The 18,397-nt window shown below is 26.3% G+C and overlaps 1 protein-coding gene across 6 annotated transcripts in view; it reads left to right on the forward strand.

Moving 5' to 3' along the window:
* The window catches only part of LOC100164132 (glutamate decarboxylase), a 140,637-nt gene that overhangs the window by 11,330 nt on the left and 110,910 nt on the right, over positions 1–18,397 (forward strand). Inside the window, exons 1-2 of one of the 6 annotated variants that reach the window (XM_029485567.1) lie at positions 1,825–2,068; positions 16,735–16,807. The exons of 2 other annotated variants lie outside the window; for them this stretch is intronic. The gene's annotated coding sequence lies outside the window, so the exon portion shown is untranslated. Of the gene's footprint in view, positions 1–1,824; positions 2,069–14,916; positions 14,924–16,729; positions 16,808–18,397 lie in introns of those variants that run through there. 3 more of the 6 variants (XM_029485556.1, XM_029485562.1, XM_029485573.1) reach the window with 3 other exon arrangements.

Below are 18,397 nucleotides of genomic sequence, written 5' to 3' on the forward strand. Positions count from 1 at the left end.
TGGTAAACAATTTTGATAATTTATTCTAACCGCAACGGTATAGTTTATAGGTACCTATATAATCAGCTTCAACGTACTTAATTAACTTTTGCACATTTGTGCTATAACATTTATAATATACAAACCAAATTTCCACTTCTATTACCTATAACTTCATAATTATTAGTTATATAGGAACTCATAAAGTAGTTATTTTATAAAAATATTATAATTTGCACAAAAATGATAGGTACTTTCTAAACGTAATAGGTGCCTACTATTTAAAATCTATAACGACAACGAGTATCTAATCAAAGTTATTGAGTACCTACAGTACTTAGCATTAGTATTTTTGTGAGTGACGATAAATATCGATCATTATTAATTATTATTCGGTAATTGTGGCATATTATAATTTATTGTAATAATGATCGTGTGCAGGTACGTGAAGTGCTCTCGAAAAACTCCACTTATGTATTGAAGTAGGTATTGATTTTTCGTTTAGAGCCAATAATATTTCACATGACTCTTATAAGTAGCTGTTTAAAATTCAAAGTATTCGATACATTGTAATATCGACGAATCTATATTATATTAGGTATATAATATAATATCGGATGGTACAGTTGACGATCATTTCCCATTGTGAAATGCATTTTTTTGTGCTTTATTTAATAATTATCCTTCTGATCATATATTTTAGGTACGGACTGTAATTTTAATGCATTACAATACACTTAACTAATCATTAATCGTTCATCACGTAGGCTAGGTGCATATTGCATTTGAGATTAGGCGGGGCTGAGCCCTACTATAAAATAATATTGAACAAGCTTAAAAAAATGCCGGAAATATTTGAGGGGCTATTGAAATTGTTCGGTGGGCTTACCCCCTAAAGCCACTCCCCTCACCCACCACAATTTACACCTATGCATGTAGGTAAAATTGTACAGTATTAAATTGGGGCGCATGTAAGCTCCGCCAGAAAAATAATCAGGTAAAATTGGGTCCATATAAACTAGTTGTGTTAGTGAAAAATATCAGGTAAAATTCAGTTCATGTAAATTCCACCAGAGAAAAAAATCAAGTACCTAACAGCATAACATTTAAAAAAATATATACCTATGTATAACAACAACTGTCCTCATTAAATAATTGTTAGGTATGTGTATAATATGCCAAAAGATAAGTTATATAAGTTAAAAATAAAAATAATAATTATCCGAACAAATCATACAATTATTGTAATAAGTATTAGACTAATAGGTACTAAAATCATGATAGATACCTACCTAATTGTAAAAATTATAAAATATGTATACTGTATAGGTATGTTATGTTATAATATTTTGAACTGTGAACTAAAATTATGTGATACAATTTGTAGATATTCTAACTATTAATATAATATAAATCCATTATTATAACTCTTTATATCGTTCTCTAAACCATAATTTTTTTTTCTAGTTTTTCATTTTTCAGTTTATTATGTTGAGATAATGAGATATATTATTTAGTTTTCCATGGCAACGCCTTAATACACTGGCGGAGTTTCCATATAACTATTACAGGTAAGAAAAAAAAGTGGCAGAGTTTACATTAGATCTTTTCATTACCTTTTTATCTAACCGGTAGTCTGTCGGAGTTTAGAATCACCCGTTAAATTATACGTTACTTTTGACCTTATACAATCGTAGATTATAATTGTGCATTTTCATCGTTAATGTCTATAAGCTATCAATCAATATATTATATTGAACACGCCGAGTGCGTTTTATAGTAATTAAAAAATAACTTTTTATTCTCGATTTAAAATTGTATTGTGTCGTGCTATCTGATAATATTAACATTTGATCATCTAGTTAATTTGGTTGCAGTTTGTTGCCTAATTAGTAATTTCACAAAAGTAATTTTCAATAATTTAATAATAATCGTAAACTTATTTCATAATACGTATAGAATTCAATTTTATATTGTTTACTTTTAAAACTACCTATCTACCTATTCACTGCGTTTCGAACCGTACGAAATCAATGAAGAATTATCTATATGAAGTACTCTGAACACTGAAAATCACAAAATACATTGGTATGAACATTATATTTTATATTAATTGGTTAGCAGCTTACGTAAAATGACTAACTAGCAATATATTTTCACACAAAGCTTTAAATATTCCTTTGTTTAATTTTAATGAAAAATATATTTTAACAATACATTTACAATTGTATAGGTGTTTAGTGTAAATGTCCACAACTAAAATGAACAGATGCCTGAATAACAAACATTACTTATATTATTTACTATTATATGCGTCGATTATATTTTGTTGTATTATCACGTGTGATAAAATAACATTCACAGCTCTATAATTTTTTTTTTTTTAACAAAATTCTTTATTACGCTATCTATTGCAATTAGAACAATAAGCTTAAGTGATAATAGAACAAAAACAGACAGAAAAAACTAAAGGAAGAGGCCTCCCATCGGAGGTACTTCAACATGAATAGTATAATTAATTGGATTAATATCAAAATAACAATATTGGATTCATATATATGTTTGTATTTTAAAATAATAAGAGTATTCGACCATAAAAATATATTATGAATATATACAATCAAAATGAACACATGTAATAAATTATAATGCTCAACGCACAACAATTAATCAAATAAAAAAAAAAATGTTAAAGTTACAACACAGCAATATTCAAACAAAAACGTGTATCGTTGAAAGTTGAAATTGCTTTAATTATTATAGTATAATATGTACCTATCAACCTATACGGAAATATTGGCTTTTAAAAGTGATCCTTTTTTCTATCCTTTGTTTAATCCCAACGATATATATTATATAATATTATCATTTTGTTTGTACATCGTTACAATGCATTTTTTTAAACAAATATTTCATGGTCTTGTTTTAAGTTTATTATATTATATAATATTATTATTTTTTAATGTCTCATCGATCATAATAATATTACTTTTATACCATAGGCGTGGTGCACATGATGGGTGCAGAGTATGAAACTGCACCCATAGCGAGTTCAGCTTATAGTTTAGTTTGGATACTGAGTTAAATCATTTTTCTTGAGTCTTGAGTTTAGAAATTGTTTCAACTTATCTTCACACGATTAGAGGTATGTATGATTCACGATTAAAATTGTTTTCTGTTATCGTGGTGCGATAGTAGCTACCATGAAAACAGCTATCGCAAAAGTCATAACCATATAAGCTTATTGTATTTACAATGATATATGTATTTTTTTCTATCATCAATATTTGGGGTGGAAAAAATGCTCCAATTTTCGACATCAGCATCTTTATTGACAGAAGTGTGAATCTAGTTGCGACATTCGGGAGGCTAAATTTGAAAATTTCCATTAGTGAAAAAAAAATGGGAATTTTTAGTCAAAACTAATTTTTGATAAAATGGATTTAATTTTATTGGTGTAACTGTAAAACTAATACTCTAAACTAAGTTATAACGAGAGATACTTCAACATTTGAAATTTTCTTCAAATATTTATATTTATATTCCATAAATTGTAAACAGTTTTTACGTTTTTTGAGATATTTATAGCCAAGGTAAATTGTATGAATTTTTTAAATTTTTTAAACTATTGTCATCAAAAACTTTTTCACTTGATAAAAAAATCTTGAAAATGAACGGATTTTCATGTTTTTTTTAATAGTAGTTCAAAAATATCAACGATTGATTTTTATATGCATTTAAAGTTTACCTACATTTTGACAAAATACATCAAAATCCCGAAAATTTGCAAATTATTTTTTCAGTTATAAATTCATAAACATTTTTATTTTCATAATATCTAACATTAGAAATATTAATAAATAATTCCCATTTGCCAGCAAGTTTTCCTACCTTAATCAAAAATATAAAGTTCGACGAAAAATAACATTAACTTTTATGAGCGTTTGAATTTAAATATTTACAGGTACGCATATCTCTAAAGATGAAATGTAAATACCTAATATCTAAAAGCTAAACTAATATTTTTTTGAATGTACCTAGATACATTATATTTTTTTTTATTACGATTAATTTTTTCGCGTAACCTTATCATATTTAAAGTTGTAGTATTTTACATTATAAATATAATACTTCTATCTAAAGACAATAATATTATTAATATTATATATTCTTCTTCATACTCGAAAATGCAACTTTTAACTATAATATAACATAGGGTTATACTTCTTTTAGAATGTTATTTTAAACAATATACTATACGAAAAATCTATAAAATAAGAATTCTGTGAAAAGTTTTGATTTCATCACGGCTGCAGAGTATAGTCTATGACTGAAATTAAACTAAAAGTTTTCCATAACTGGATATTATTGACAGGGTTTTATCATGTTTTATCATTACATGTCACTGTAAACGTAACTTAAGGTGACAGCTGATAAGACATTAAAAAACCAATTAATACAACTTATTTGGGACAGATATCTTATATTTTACATTGACAGTTCAACTGTTCATGTATTTCATTAACATTTAATTCGTATCACAAGCTAAAAAATTACTATTTATTTTTTTAGATTTTTTTCACTATAAAATGGTATATTTGAGTAGGCATAACATTTCTAAAATATAAATTAAAATTGCAAACATCCTAAACACATTAAATTAAGAGTTGAAACACTTAAACAAACGCACAGGGTCTCATTCCACTATTTGTAAATTACTTTCAATACTGATTCTGAAGTTCAAAATTTGTTCTACAATGAATTATTTTGTCTCATCTAAAGGTACCAACTAAATAAGTAAGTAAATTGTAAAATATACATGTGATCAATTTTAATAATATCTATATGTTATATTCATCTTATATAAAAAATGTGAATTCTGAAATTAATCACTTTTTCATTGGTGTCGCAATATTTGTAACCAGCGTTCTTTCAGTAGCACAACCACTATAAAACCACATTGGATCACACAGTATACCTGTAAACCTATACCCGTATTTCCTGAAATTAGTTAGTTAGTTGTTGGTGAATTTGCTGAATTTAGGAAAATATAACCCAGTAAAAAAAGCCCCGAAATAAAAATATGCCGAAAAAAGCCACGGCAACAACAAAAAAAGCCCCTCACCAACAAACATTAAACATTCAATTATTAGGTATGCTCTAAATATTTCAAATTTCCAATTTTTCTATGAATTATCAGAATTATTATTCATATTATTTATTGATCAATAATTATTATGTAACACTGTTTTACATATTTACATTATTATTTTACATATTACGTATAGTCGTGCTTTAAATAAGTTTAATATAATTATTAATTTTTGTACTTTCATATCATACCTATAAGTTTTAATAATAAAAGCTAATAGGTAGATATGTACTCAGTACACACAACATTGTCTTTCATTAATCTTATAATTATTTATGTTATTGTATATATGTAATATTAATACAACTTTTATTTACCTAAATATGAACTAGAAATACAAATAGAAAAATAGACAATAGTATTTTAAAAATATAGTTAGGTTAATAGGTATAATTGCACATTTACTCCTAATTTATTATACTACTTAGTACTTACTATATATTCAGATATTTTAATTATAAAGAAAAAAAAATTACATATTATAATATAATATGACATTAGAAAATAACTAATAAAGAATAATAAACTAATTAAAGGTATTTTTTTTCCAGGGATTTATTTTCCTATAGCCGGGACCTTTTTTACCATATTTTTATTTTGGGGCTTATTTTCGTAATACCAATATGTTATATGTTAAAAACAATTTAGAGCTGCTATATAATATTAAAATCACGAAACATTTTATTCTATATAAAAATATGATTAGGTATAATAATAAAATAACTATGATTAATAGACCCATATATTATATTTTAATAAATAGTAACAATTAATCAAATTTATGTTCCATAGTCAATGTTTCGCATGATAGGATAATAATAGTAATAATAATAATAATAATAATAATAATAATAATAATAACTGATTTCTATATCATTGAATATAAAAAAAAAAAACAATTTTCATGAAATATTAAGTGTTCGTCGTTGATTATAAAATATTATAAAATATTTAATATTTCAAGTTTTTCGTGAACGAGTTTTTATGTTAATGACTTGCCATTTAAACATTTTAATAAGTTTCTTTGTGTGCGGGAAGTGATAACATTAAATTTGCAACATTAGAAGGGTTTACGAGTCTTGGCATATTATAATTATTATAATGATCAGTGTAATTACCCAATCGTAAATATTTCAGACTTAGACGAATGACAAATATTGTGTCGTGTTAATGTTATACTTAAGTAATGATAATAATAAATTAATATCGTTAGTATACCAGTTTTACCATTAATCATAATATTCCATTTTAATATCTACAGGCATGAATGCATGATCTCTAATCCTTGCAATCATAATATGTAATGTGCAATCTTTTGCTATATTTTCGAATGAGAATTGAATTTGCTAATTTTAATATTCATTACGACGTTTCCCTAAACATTTTGCAGGTGGTAAAAGCCTATTTAATATGTATACGAAATATCAATGCCATGATAGTAGGTTTAATTAAAATTATCTAAATTGCATTTTTAAATGGTAAAATCAATAAAATATTATGAATAAATGTTAAACCAAGTACCTAATTTAATTTTAATTAATTTTTTTATTAGAAAATTGAATTACATTACTTTAATAAATTTACAAATAATCATAGTTCAAGGTGGTGTGTAGTTGGTTCTTTGATTGTGGTGTATGAGCACGTCAATTATGTATTCCAGATACAACTCAGGGCTAACAATTGTTCGAAAAAACTAGCATTTCATTCTAAACGGTCTTGTGTCATATTAATATAAGTTCATATTTACATTCCATATTATAAGTTCTTAATCCTGTTTTACAATTAACTTATCTTAAAAAATTACGTAACTTAAATGGTTAATGTTGAAGGTTTATATATGTTAGAGAATGTTCTTAGCAAACTATTTTACTTGTAATCTTCTATTATATAATGTAAGTTTTCTATAAATTATTTTATTTTATCGTTTAATGATTTTAAAATTTGCTATATCATAAATCATTAACGTAAATTATAGTTGCAATATGTTTTAGGTACTTACGTGAGTTATTGTCTTACGATTTTAAACATCATTACCAATATATATTTGAATTATATTTTACAAAAAAAAAAAATGTTTGAGTTTGATTTGAACATTCTTATTTTTTTCTTAAAATGTATTTTCAGTTAAAACAAATAAAATATTGAATTAATGTCATCTAGGTATCCATTAACTTGTCTTGCTAAATTAAATAAATGATGTCTTGCAGAAAAATATAGTTTTATGCAAGCTGCATACCGCATAATTAATTTATGCATAAATGTAGATAACTTTTATTTCGCAATAAAAATAATATACAAATAAAGGATGGTAATATTTATTAAAATAATTATTATCGATCGGCAAAAAACAACATATAGTTACGTACGATTGGCTACGATAATACAATTTTGATTTTTGGTTTTAGACAAAGTATTGGGTTATTTTTTATATTATATTGCGTGCGATAGGTTTTTGATAAAAAAATAACTTATACTATTCCAGTCAATATTTTACATTCTACTGTGGTAAATCTACTAACACACGATTATATGGAAATCGTATGGAAAATTGTATACACTTGTATCCATACCCTAAGTTAAGCTTCCCGTAGTACAGAGTAGATACACTTGATTTTGGGTCCAGCGCACTAACGCCAAAATACCAATTTCCTGGGTTAATAAAGGTATATGATATCATAACGTTTTTGAACATTTCACCGTCTGAATACTTCATTTTGATTACATAAATATTACCTTCATAATATAATACTGCAGTGACCCTGGGGTTTAGGTAATTTTAGAATTTTGCGTGGAATGCAAAGCAGTTGACCACAATTTATTATACCTAGCCAACCGTAATCAGAGCCGCTCGCACAATACTCTCAGATTTCAGCATCATTATCGTTTAAACAACATTACGAAATTCTAATGACTAATAATCGTTTTTTGTCTAAGGTGGTGGTTGAAAATGTGGATTTATTATTTCATGGTTCAGCCTTATGGACTATCCAAAATAACGCCTAGGTACTTGGGATGGTTGGGTTTTAATACAGTAAAAATATTTGAGCTAATCGGCAGCATTACGCTTGGAGAAGAGGACGAGTGAAAACAAAAAATGCACTATTACTAAGGATAGTTTATTATTTATTTAAAATATTACCTACCTGTATTAATATCATTATTCATTAGTAATGTCTAATCTCAGTAGATAGAACAAATTATCTTTAAAAAAAATAGCATTTGTAATTGGCTAATTGGCAGTATAGCGACATGTCACAAATTTATTGGTTGGAACAGGTTCATGGAATTTATATTATTCATTTTATACATTTTTATTTTAATAATAGCTTAAAATTAGTAAGTTACAAATATAGTTATATTAATTGAAAATATTATTGACTATGTAGAAAATTAGGTTCAAGGATCTATGGGTAATATTTGTTCGAATTACAACATAAAAATTGGTATATTTCGTTTTAATTTGTATACCTACTTATTGTTTTCAATGTATTATTCAATTGTATTATATTATATATTATCAATTACTTAAAAAGATATCAACCATTTTTCCATAACATTATTACGTCTATGTTTTGGTTGCTTTCATAGACATTGTAAAAAAATCGAAACCAGTTTAAGGTAGATATCTATCAGTTAAATAAAAATTAATGTTTTCTAATCCAGAAATCTGTTATAAATCATTGAAACTATTTTACTATCTGGGATAAAATTTTTTTTAAAAAACAATTTAGGGCCAAAACTGTTATTCATCTTAGCTTTTACACATTTGAACTGTTTATAATAATATGTATTCTTACACATATTTCATAAAGTAGAAATAGATAACATAAGATACTTGAAACTTGATGAACTATAATAAATTATAAAAGTAAAAATACTCTAGTGGAATATTGTATCAATTTATAAGGTGTCAATCGATTTTATAATCCCTATGAAATAATTGAACAATATTATTATTATTTATAAGACTTGATAGGTTGCAATTATTGTTAACCTTGCTCGGTGACCCCTGTGTAATTGGTCTGGATTTCTTCAGGAAAGTAGGTGATATCGGGCTTAGGGATGGTGGAAATTCCAATCTGCCTCCGTAGACATCACATATATTATTGTCTATTATTATTATTATCATCATCATGATAGTAAAGTTTTATCGTTTCTACAGTAGCGCTGGTTTAACGCAGAATGTGATTTGTATAGGTATATATAAATTATACACACACCCGCACCCCTTCGCTTTCGTTGTGCAAGGGGGATGTATTTCGATTAACGTAAGATTTCGTGTCCGATTCAGAGGAATCGTCGTCGTAAAGTCGTAAGTACTTAATACTTCCTCTTCAACTCGAAAACATTTCTTCCGTTGTATATATACATATACGCTCATACCTATAGCGATCCACTCGCGTTCACTCGAGCGCCTGTTTGTGTGTGCGCGCACGAACGCGTAATGTCTCGTCGGGACCGTTTTGTAGGCGGACCCAAAAAACGAGGTCAAACATCGCTGACCCGCCTTCGCGCCCTCTTCTACAACCCTAGAAACCAGGAAGGACAGGGGATCCGTACGCCCGAGGAATCCCGAACCATAGGCTATCGATTATGTTTTTAAGTACGTGCCGTCCAAAAGTCCCCTTCCGGAGAGAACTTAGCGCCACCATCACTGCAGCAGCCGCGACTCACGAGGATAAGTTCGAAATTCGATGTTTCCCTTTTAGGTCAACCATGCACGTTTACACGGGAATCTCGGAGTACGGTTATAGAATAAAGTTACACTAATATATAATATTATAATATTGTGTATACGAGTATACGGTTGTGTAGGGTATAATATTATATCATAATAAAGTTACGGTTTAATATGATAACAAGAATTCTTGATTTATAAGGAATAGACTCCGTTTAACATAATATAATAATAAATAAGAATACAAGTTATAAATATCCATTTGGAAATTAACTAGTATAGTTGATTTTACGAAATAAATAATCACATATTATAATTAAATAATTAAAACACAATACATAGTAAGATATATGTGGCGAGGTAGCCTATAAGCAATACATAACAATTTATTATGGTACTATAGTAATAATAATAATAATAATAATAAATAATAATAATAATAATAATAATAATAATAATAATAATAATAATAATAATAAAAATAATAATAATATTAATAATTATTATAATATACAATGAAAATTAATATTAGAATTTAATGGGTTTAACCTTTATTTAAAATTTTCCACATTTTTTTTAATTAAAAATATCAACGTTTAGAACATTAAAATATAAATGAGAGAATAAGTGAGATAACTTTTTTATTATTTTTTCTGAATAAATATTAATATTTTATTCTAGTATTAAAAGAGTATAATCATTGAGTATAGATAGTACTATACTATAGATACTATCTATACTCAATGGTATAATATAAAAAATTTAATTTTAAAGAAGATCTAGCTGTTTAAATTATTATTAATAAGATTTGTAAAAATATAAAAATATTCATAGTATTAAAGACACTAAAATAAAACTATATAATATATAACTATTAACTGCATTACTCTAGGCTTTTGAATTCGTAGGACTGGACACTGGAGGCTTACCTAAAGTTATTTTATCACACACTAATGACCTTTTTTTTAGTGTATTATAAATAAATTTTATAATAATTTATATGTTAAAATCACATTAAAGTAAAAATAAATACTTTAAAACGCCTATATTGTGTACTTAAGTTAGATTTTTGAATTTTTCCATTGACCCCTACCTCCTCTCCACCATACAAAAGTTATGTATTGGTACGCCACTTGAATAATCTCTAAATATAGTAACTTATATGACAACCTGGAGGACGTATAGAATATTGCATTCAGAATAATTTTTTTTTTGTTTCTAGTATAAATTACATTTACCTTTAAATATATTTTTTTAGAGGCAATAATAAATATCAAATACAATTAAATATTAGTAATAAAATGTTGCAAAAACCAATTTAAAACTAATTAACACGATAAAGTGTTATAGAAATAGATATATAATAGAAATTGACCGGATCTACAATCAAATAAAAACAAAATATATTTTCATAAAAAAAAAAAAACAAAAATATAAATGTTAAGTTTCCGCCAATTGACATATTATATTTAACACATTTTTTATATTGTATTAAATATTATTTTGATTTACTTGAATTGTATAATATACGTCGCATTTATTACTAATAAACAAAGCCTTGAATTTATAGCAAAGTTAATTTTTTCAACGTATTGTAAGACGTATAGCTTTAAGTTAAACCTTAAAATTATCTAACAATGAAGTATATTCTGGTATTTTATTCGCATTTTTTACTCATTATTATTACATTAAACTGTATTTTTAGAAGATTTGCTCAATTATACAAATATTTTAAGATTCTATAGTGCATATAAATCCATAGCCTTATTATATTATTAATAATTGATCTTCTTCGGTCCTATTTATACCGACGCACGTTCGGTTCCCTCCTGCTCATCTTTCCAAAAACTTCATGTCACCTTATCGGCATGGCACAGCGTTCGTAAATATTCGTTTATATGTTATAATATTCACGCATCTGCCGTACTCCAGTATAATAATATCATTACGTTTATTTACGACCGACCATTGATATATTATTTTTAATATTAAGTAGGTAGGTACTATATTATCTAAAAGTGATTTTGTATCTTTGGAACACTTGAGTTAAATTTCTGCAGTTTTTCACTATAATTGCAGTAGGTAGTATAAGCTATAGATTGCATGCTTTCGAAATGGTGATAGAAACATGGTTGTACAAACTATACACATCTATACCATAATCACATTTCATGGAATCTCTGACAGTTTGTTTCGAATGCTAACAATAAAATCGATTAAATACGGATGGACAGTAAATTGATATTTTAAATTTTAATACACACATGCGACTTGTTTAATTTTTTTTCTACTTAGTCCATTCCAGCCAGTTATTCTATTACCTCCATTTTTACTCTATTGTTTATTGGTCACTATTAATTACAAACAAATTCAAAACACCACTTCTTCCAAACCCGCATTTTTCACGGACCCAATATCTATAGTACCTACTCGCAGTAATAACAACTTCAAAAATACGAATTTTTAAATTTGAGTTACTTACATCAACATTTTTAAAAAAGTGATCCGCTAAATAATTTACAGTAAAAAAGGGAGGTTTTAATTTTTTAAAAAAAACAGAAGTACGTATTAGGACACTCCTTCAGTAATACAACAAATCTCAAAAGTTTCTAAATATGGTCTTCTAGTATATTTAAAAATTTCAATAATCAGAATTTCATTAAATTCATTATTAAAGAAAACGGGGATGAGCATACTTGGTTAATAACCACTGTTTAAAATTTTGATTACACGTGAATAGTTATAAATTATATTAGTTGTATAGCACCATCCATGTTTAATAACAATTGTGATTTGTGAATCAAAATCTATACGTCATGTCCGTGTAGTTGGCTGTCCTCTGATACATTGACCGTTTTTATTTGGTCATAGGTATTGTTTAAGAGGAAGTGGCGTCCGTATGTTTTGTCTATGTATTACGACGTAAATGTTATTATAATAAATTTGCGTTCAGCAGAATCCATTTTGCGTTGTTAATTTTGTTATTACAGTAAATATTAAATTTACCTACTTATTATGACATTTTAATGTAAAACGCAAATAAACTTGTTTTTTTTTTTTATTTTAAATTGAATTTATTTTAAAATATATTAAAAATGACGTTAACTAGCTTTATAATTAAAATGCAAAAAACCCAATGCGAGAATTATACAGATAATACATACTTACTTTTATTTTGATAATAGGTAAATTTATTATAATAATTAAACTAACAACACAAAATTGATTCTGTCGAATTCAATATTTTGCTATGATATTTACGACAGAGACGACATATGTAGACATCGCGGTCTCTTAATATACCAATAAAGTAGAAATAAAATTTATATTGTTTCTTTATTTATCCTATCAAAACCATAATATTACAAAAACTCAGACACGTCGAAAACGTTCAATATATTATTCAAATGTGATGCCTGTTCGTCTATGTTTTGCAACCATTTTATTTTGACTGGTGTTTTAAATTACATTATTTTATCAAATCTAAATTCCAAAAGTGACTACCTTTCAAATTCAACGCACAGTAAACCTTGATTGTAAATATACGTGCGAAACATTTTAAATGAACAGACCATGCAGGCCCTTGATTATCAAACCTTATACTTTAGACGTCGTTAGTCCTTAAGGATTAAGTACAAACTTAAATATATCGGTGTTCATTGATGTGTTAAAATTTCTAAAACGATTAGTCAAGAATAGACTAAATTATTTACTTTTCTGGTTTATATACTATATAACCCTTTTGGCACAATATATAAACATAATTACATAAGTTATTATCTGTTTAACTAAAACTTATGCATAGGTACTATCTTGTGAAATGTTCATTATGTAGTTGTGATTATTAATGTTTCAAAACCATATATTTACAGTAAATGTTCTCACCCGCCAGCGAGAACATTTTTAAATAATTATGTACTTAATATAACATATTACGCACTAGTGCAATCGATAATAGAATATGGCATCATAGCATGGGGTGGTTTGAGTATTACTTACATTGAATAATAAACTATTAATAGTTCAAAAAAATAATATCCTAAAAAAACCTAAAACTAATCCACGAGATCGATTATTTAAAGATTTTAGTGTAGGTACCTATACTTAATATTCAATATTTGTATTATAGAAAATCCCTTCAATACATAATATTTAAACATAAAATGATAATTTATACGCACAATAATTAAAATATATCTTCCGAAAACAATCCAATAATATTCTGAACATATCTACTATAATAAAGTAAGTAAATCGTTATTTTATGCCATGTGGACTCAAATTACTTACCATATTATAATATAACTGTAAATCGCTATGTATTTATTTGAGAAAATAGTAAAACAGTGGTTATATAAGTTACTTTGATTCAATACCTTGCATTGAAACGTATCATATTGGTTTAAAATTGTACACGTTTTGATATTATACTAATTAGGAATATTTTTTAGAATTTATACCTACTTAATAATTTTATATTACCAAAAAAAATTGTATATTATTTATTTATTTTTATTTATATTTTATTCCACATTTACATTACTTTATTTTACTTTTACTAACCAAAAATGTATCTAGAATTTAAACTTAATTACATACACTCTAACATCCATCATTATACACATTTTTTTGTTTTTATAAATTTAGGAGTTCAGATTCATTTCTCCTGTGTTACCAATAAGAGGTTTCCTCATTGGTGAACAGAGCCTAACTAACCGAATAAAAAGTGTATAGTTTTAATTTGGCCGAAACAAATAAATATATTATTAAATATAAATTGTATTATCGTAAAGGGCTATCAACTCGTACATTCAATAAATAATATAATCTGATCACAGAAAAAACCTTGACAATCGTTTGTCTTTGCTGTTATATATATATTTCTAAACCAAATTTCTCTAATAGTCTAATCCTTATAAACACTCAAGACTCACCTATGTTGACAAATCAAATCCTTATCCCATTCAGCTCGTGACTCATTCGTTATCAATTGGAACACAATTAAATGGACTATAGTAGTGTAGTCTATGCCGGGGATAAGATACAGAGACCAGAGTACAGCTGATCAGTGAGGGCACATCAATTTTGTCACAACACAAATACAATATACATTGGTTAAATGCTAAGATACAGTGTTTATAATCAATGGTAGTATCCAGTAATAGGTATACTGATGTGTATTGATGTGGGAGGGGGGAGAAGTCCCTAGGCCCTCCCTCCAGATCTGTCCCTGGTCTATACATATATGACTAAAGACCGGATTTATATTCTTTTAAAATACCCAAAATATGATGCTAATATTCTCTAAAAAACCTTCAAATATTCTCATTATACTCTCTCAAAAATTTATAAAATATGCAAAAATATGCAATAAACATCATTATATGCTTCAATATGCATTTTTTAAATTTTTTTTTCAATATTATTTTGAAATGTTATTACAAAACAATATCTTTTTTGTTATGTGGTTCTATCCACTGTTTCAAAAGGTTTTTATAATTCACTGATTTTTTTAATTTGTCCATTTAAAAATGACACTTAAATATGTAAGTACTTATATGACAACTATAGTGTAAAACAAAATTTTGGATATTTGAATATTTGATAAACGTATACGTTGATCTTATCAGTAAGAATACAACTGCCAGCATTGCAGGTTAGCCATGTTTAGGGAACGGCACGGCAACTTATTATGATAAAGCGCTATAACCATAGCTTATACTTAGTATAAGGTCTATAGCTATAACACGCAAGGTTTATAGATAAACCTTGATAACACTGCGTATTTTATTTTTATCAAATTGATAAGAAAAAAAGTAAATTGTAAATATTCAAAAAAAAAATTTTCTGGGTAGGTACCGTAATATTAAAATTAAAAATTAATAGAAATTTTTTCTCACAATTTACGAAATATTCCAAAATATGCTAAATGGGTTAAATATTCTCTAACCCATGAAATATTCTCAAATAAGCAAAAAAAACTTTTTTCTACGCATTCAGAATTGAACGAATCGTCCACAGTTTTTACTCTCATAAGACTGCATAGACCCAGTAACGATATGTAAAAACATATAAATCCGGTCTTTATATATGACAAAACAATTTAAAATTTATTTACATTTTACATTTATACCTAATATATTTATATATATATGTGATTGTAAATTATTGTTATGTTTATGCGAAAAACGCATAGCAAATCAATGTAAAAATTCATGAAAATATCACATAAAAATCATTATAATTTCAAAACGGTTTAATAAATAATAATAATAATTATTATTATATTTATATTATATTATATTATTAATTATAATAATATATTTTAACTACAGTGTATAGTGTATACCTTCTGTATAAAGTATACACATAAATATATGGCTAAATCTATTTAAAATATACATTAGAATATTGTATACAAATATTAAGTATTTAAACTATAGGTAATAGCTTAATCTCTGTGTGACTGACGCGCTAAGGGTGTGATTCAGGTCCATGTCGCAGTTATGCATTATTAATATTAAACTTTATGAAATTTAGTTAATTATTTGACTATCAAGATATTGTAAATTATATTATTATAATCGAATAATATTATTAATTTAAATTAGTTAGAATTGTTAGATTAATGAGTGTTTATTATAGTGGTTTTTGATAATATATACGCCTTTAAAATAAAATCACACGTTGGCATAAAATTGATAATCCAACAGTATACAATCGCTCTGAACACAATCCAAATATATATTACTATTTAGTAAATATGAGTGATAAATTATGAGTGAATACTGATGAGTGATGACCGTTGTAGAAGTGAAATATGTGAATGTTATTATATTCAATTTCCAAACACTATATAAATACTATATAGGATAATTATAGATATTTATTATAATAATGATATATCGAATATTTTACAGGTATTTTACTCAACACAGCATTTATTTTGATGCCAAGTGTTTGCCTTTGTTTACGACCTGTGTGAAGGGCATCTAGAGGTAATTAATGTAGTTAAACAATGTATTTCATTACATATTTTATTTTTATTTTTTAATTCATTACATACAGTATATAATTATACATATTACATACCTACACTGAGAGCGCTAGGAAGTTGTGATTCTTCCTATGCCAAATAGCTGATTTTTAGCGAAAAACTGTGCTCAACCACTATGGACTCTGAAAACCAATTTCTATAATAATATACGGTTTTTAATAACCTGTACATAATCTTAAGCCGTGTAATAAACTAATAGCGATTCTGATGAGTTTAGGTAGTTGTTTTAATACAAAAGTAAAAGCAAACGAATGCGTTTTGTCACATCGTTGCAGTAAACAAAAACAAGAATATAAACATCAGGGAGAGTCTTTGGGGATTTCCCAAACGTTAATCTCCCAAGTCTCTTTATTTGCACCAATGATTAACACGCTTCACATCATAAAACGTAACTGTATGAGTTATTTTGGAAAAATATATTCATCAATAATCATATAAAAACCCGTTGAAAAATATTTTTTTGATAAATTAATGTCAGGGGAATTTCAAATCCTTTCATCCTTTCATTCCTACAGCTTTCCCCCACTATTTTTCATTGTAACTTAGGGCAATATTTATGCATTTTATTTTCATTTGGATCTCGATAATGGAAAATATATTTATCATTAAAATGAAACGTAAAAAAAAGTATTTGCCGAATATAATAACTTTAGAATTTTCTTTTCTGGTTCGAATATTATACTAAATCGATAATATTTCCATATATTAAAAATAAACCATCGATAGCACATTTAAAATTCAAGTAATATAATTATAATACATTACTGGAAAAAATAACCATTCGGTATTAATTCAGTTTATCCAATATAAATGCTGTTTAAAAATACGTAATTTCAGACTATTTATTTTTATTTTTTATGGATCAAGGCCATCATTGCCCGATCTAGTACCTAGAAACAATCAACAAAAATTATTGTTTATATATTATGAAGATTCTCAAAATAAAGTAAAACTGCAATTGGGTTTTTAATAATTAATTACTACTGGACTAATTGAAAAAAATCTGAAAACTTCAATATTTTACCTTTTACACGATTGTAACAAATTTGGTTTTTGAATTTATAAATAAACATTTCTAGCTTTGTGAACTTTTTAAAATCAGTGTCTGTTTGTGTGCAGGGTATACGCATGATATGCATGCCCAGTATTTTTGGGGATTTCCACTTTACTACCCGCTTCTATTCGTAGCATGCGTGACAAAAAATATATTTATGTACGACTAATATAAATTAACCTTACCAAATTTCGATTTAAAATAAATATATGACTTTATATTATCATTTATCAATTATACTATTGTGCTTTTCAAATGGCAATCTACAACAAGTACAGCCATGCCAATATGTGCATTTAAATATGTTTTATACTTCGGAATTCCATCACTTCGTATAACAATGGTAATTGGTAGGCTTATATTATCAAAATACAATTTAACACATCGATGTCGTTGGTTTTGATTGAATATATATACTCCAGAAATTATGGCAATACGCCAATACTAAATGGATTCGCGTTGAGTGTATCTATTTAT

The sequence above is a fragment of the Acyrthosiphon pisum genome, chromosome X (assembly GCF_005508785.2).
Source record: "Acyrthosiphon pisum isolate AL4f chromosome X, pea_aphid_22Mar2018_4r6ur, whole genome shotgun sequence".
NCBI classification, from domain to species: Eukaryota; Metazoa; Arthropoda; class Insecta; order Hemiptera; family Aphididae; genus Acyrthosiphon; species Acyrthosiphon pisum.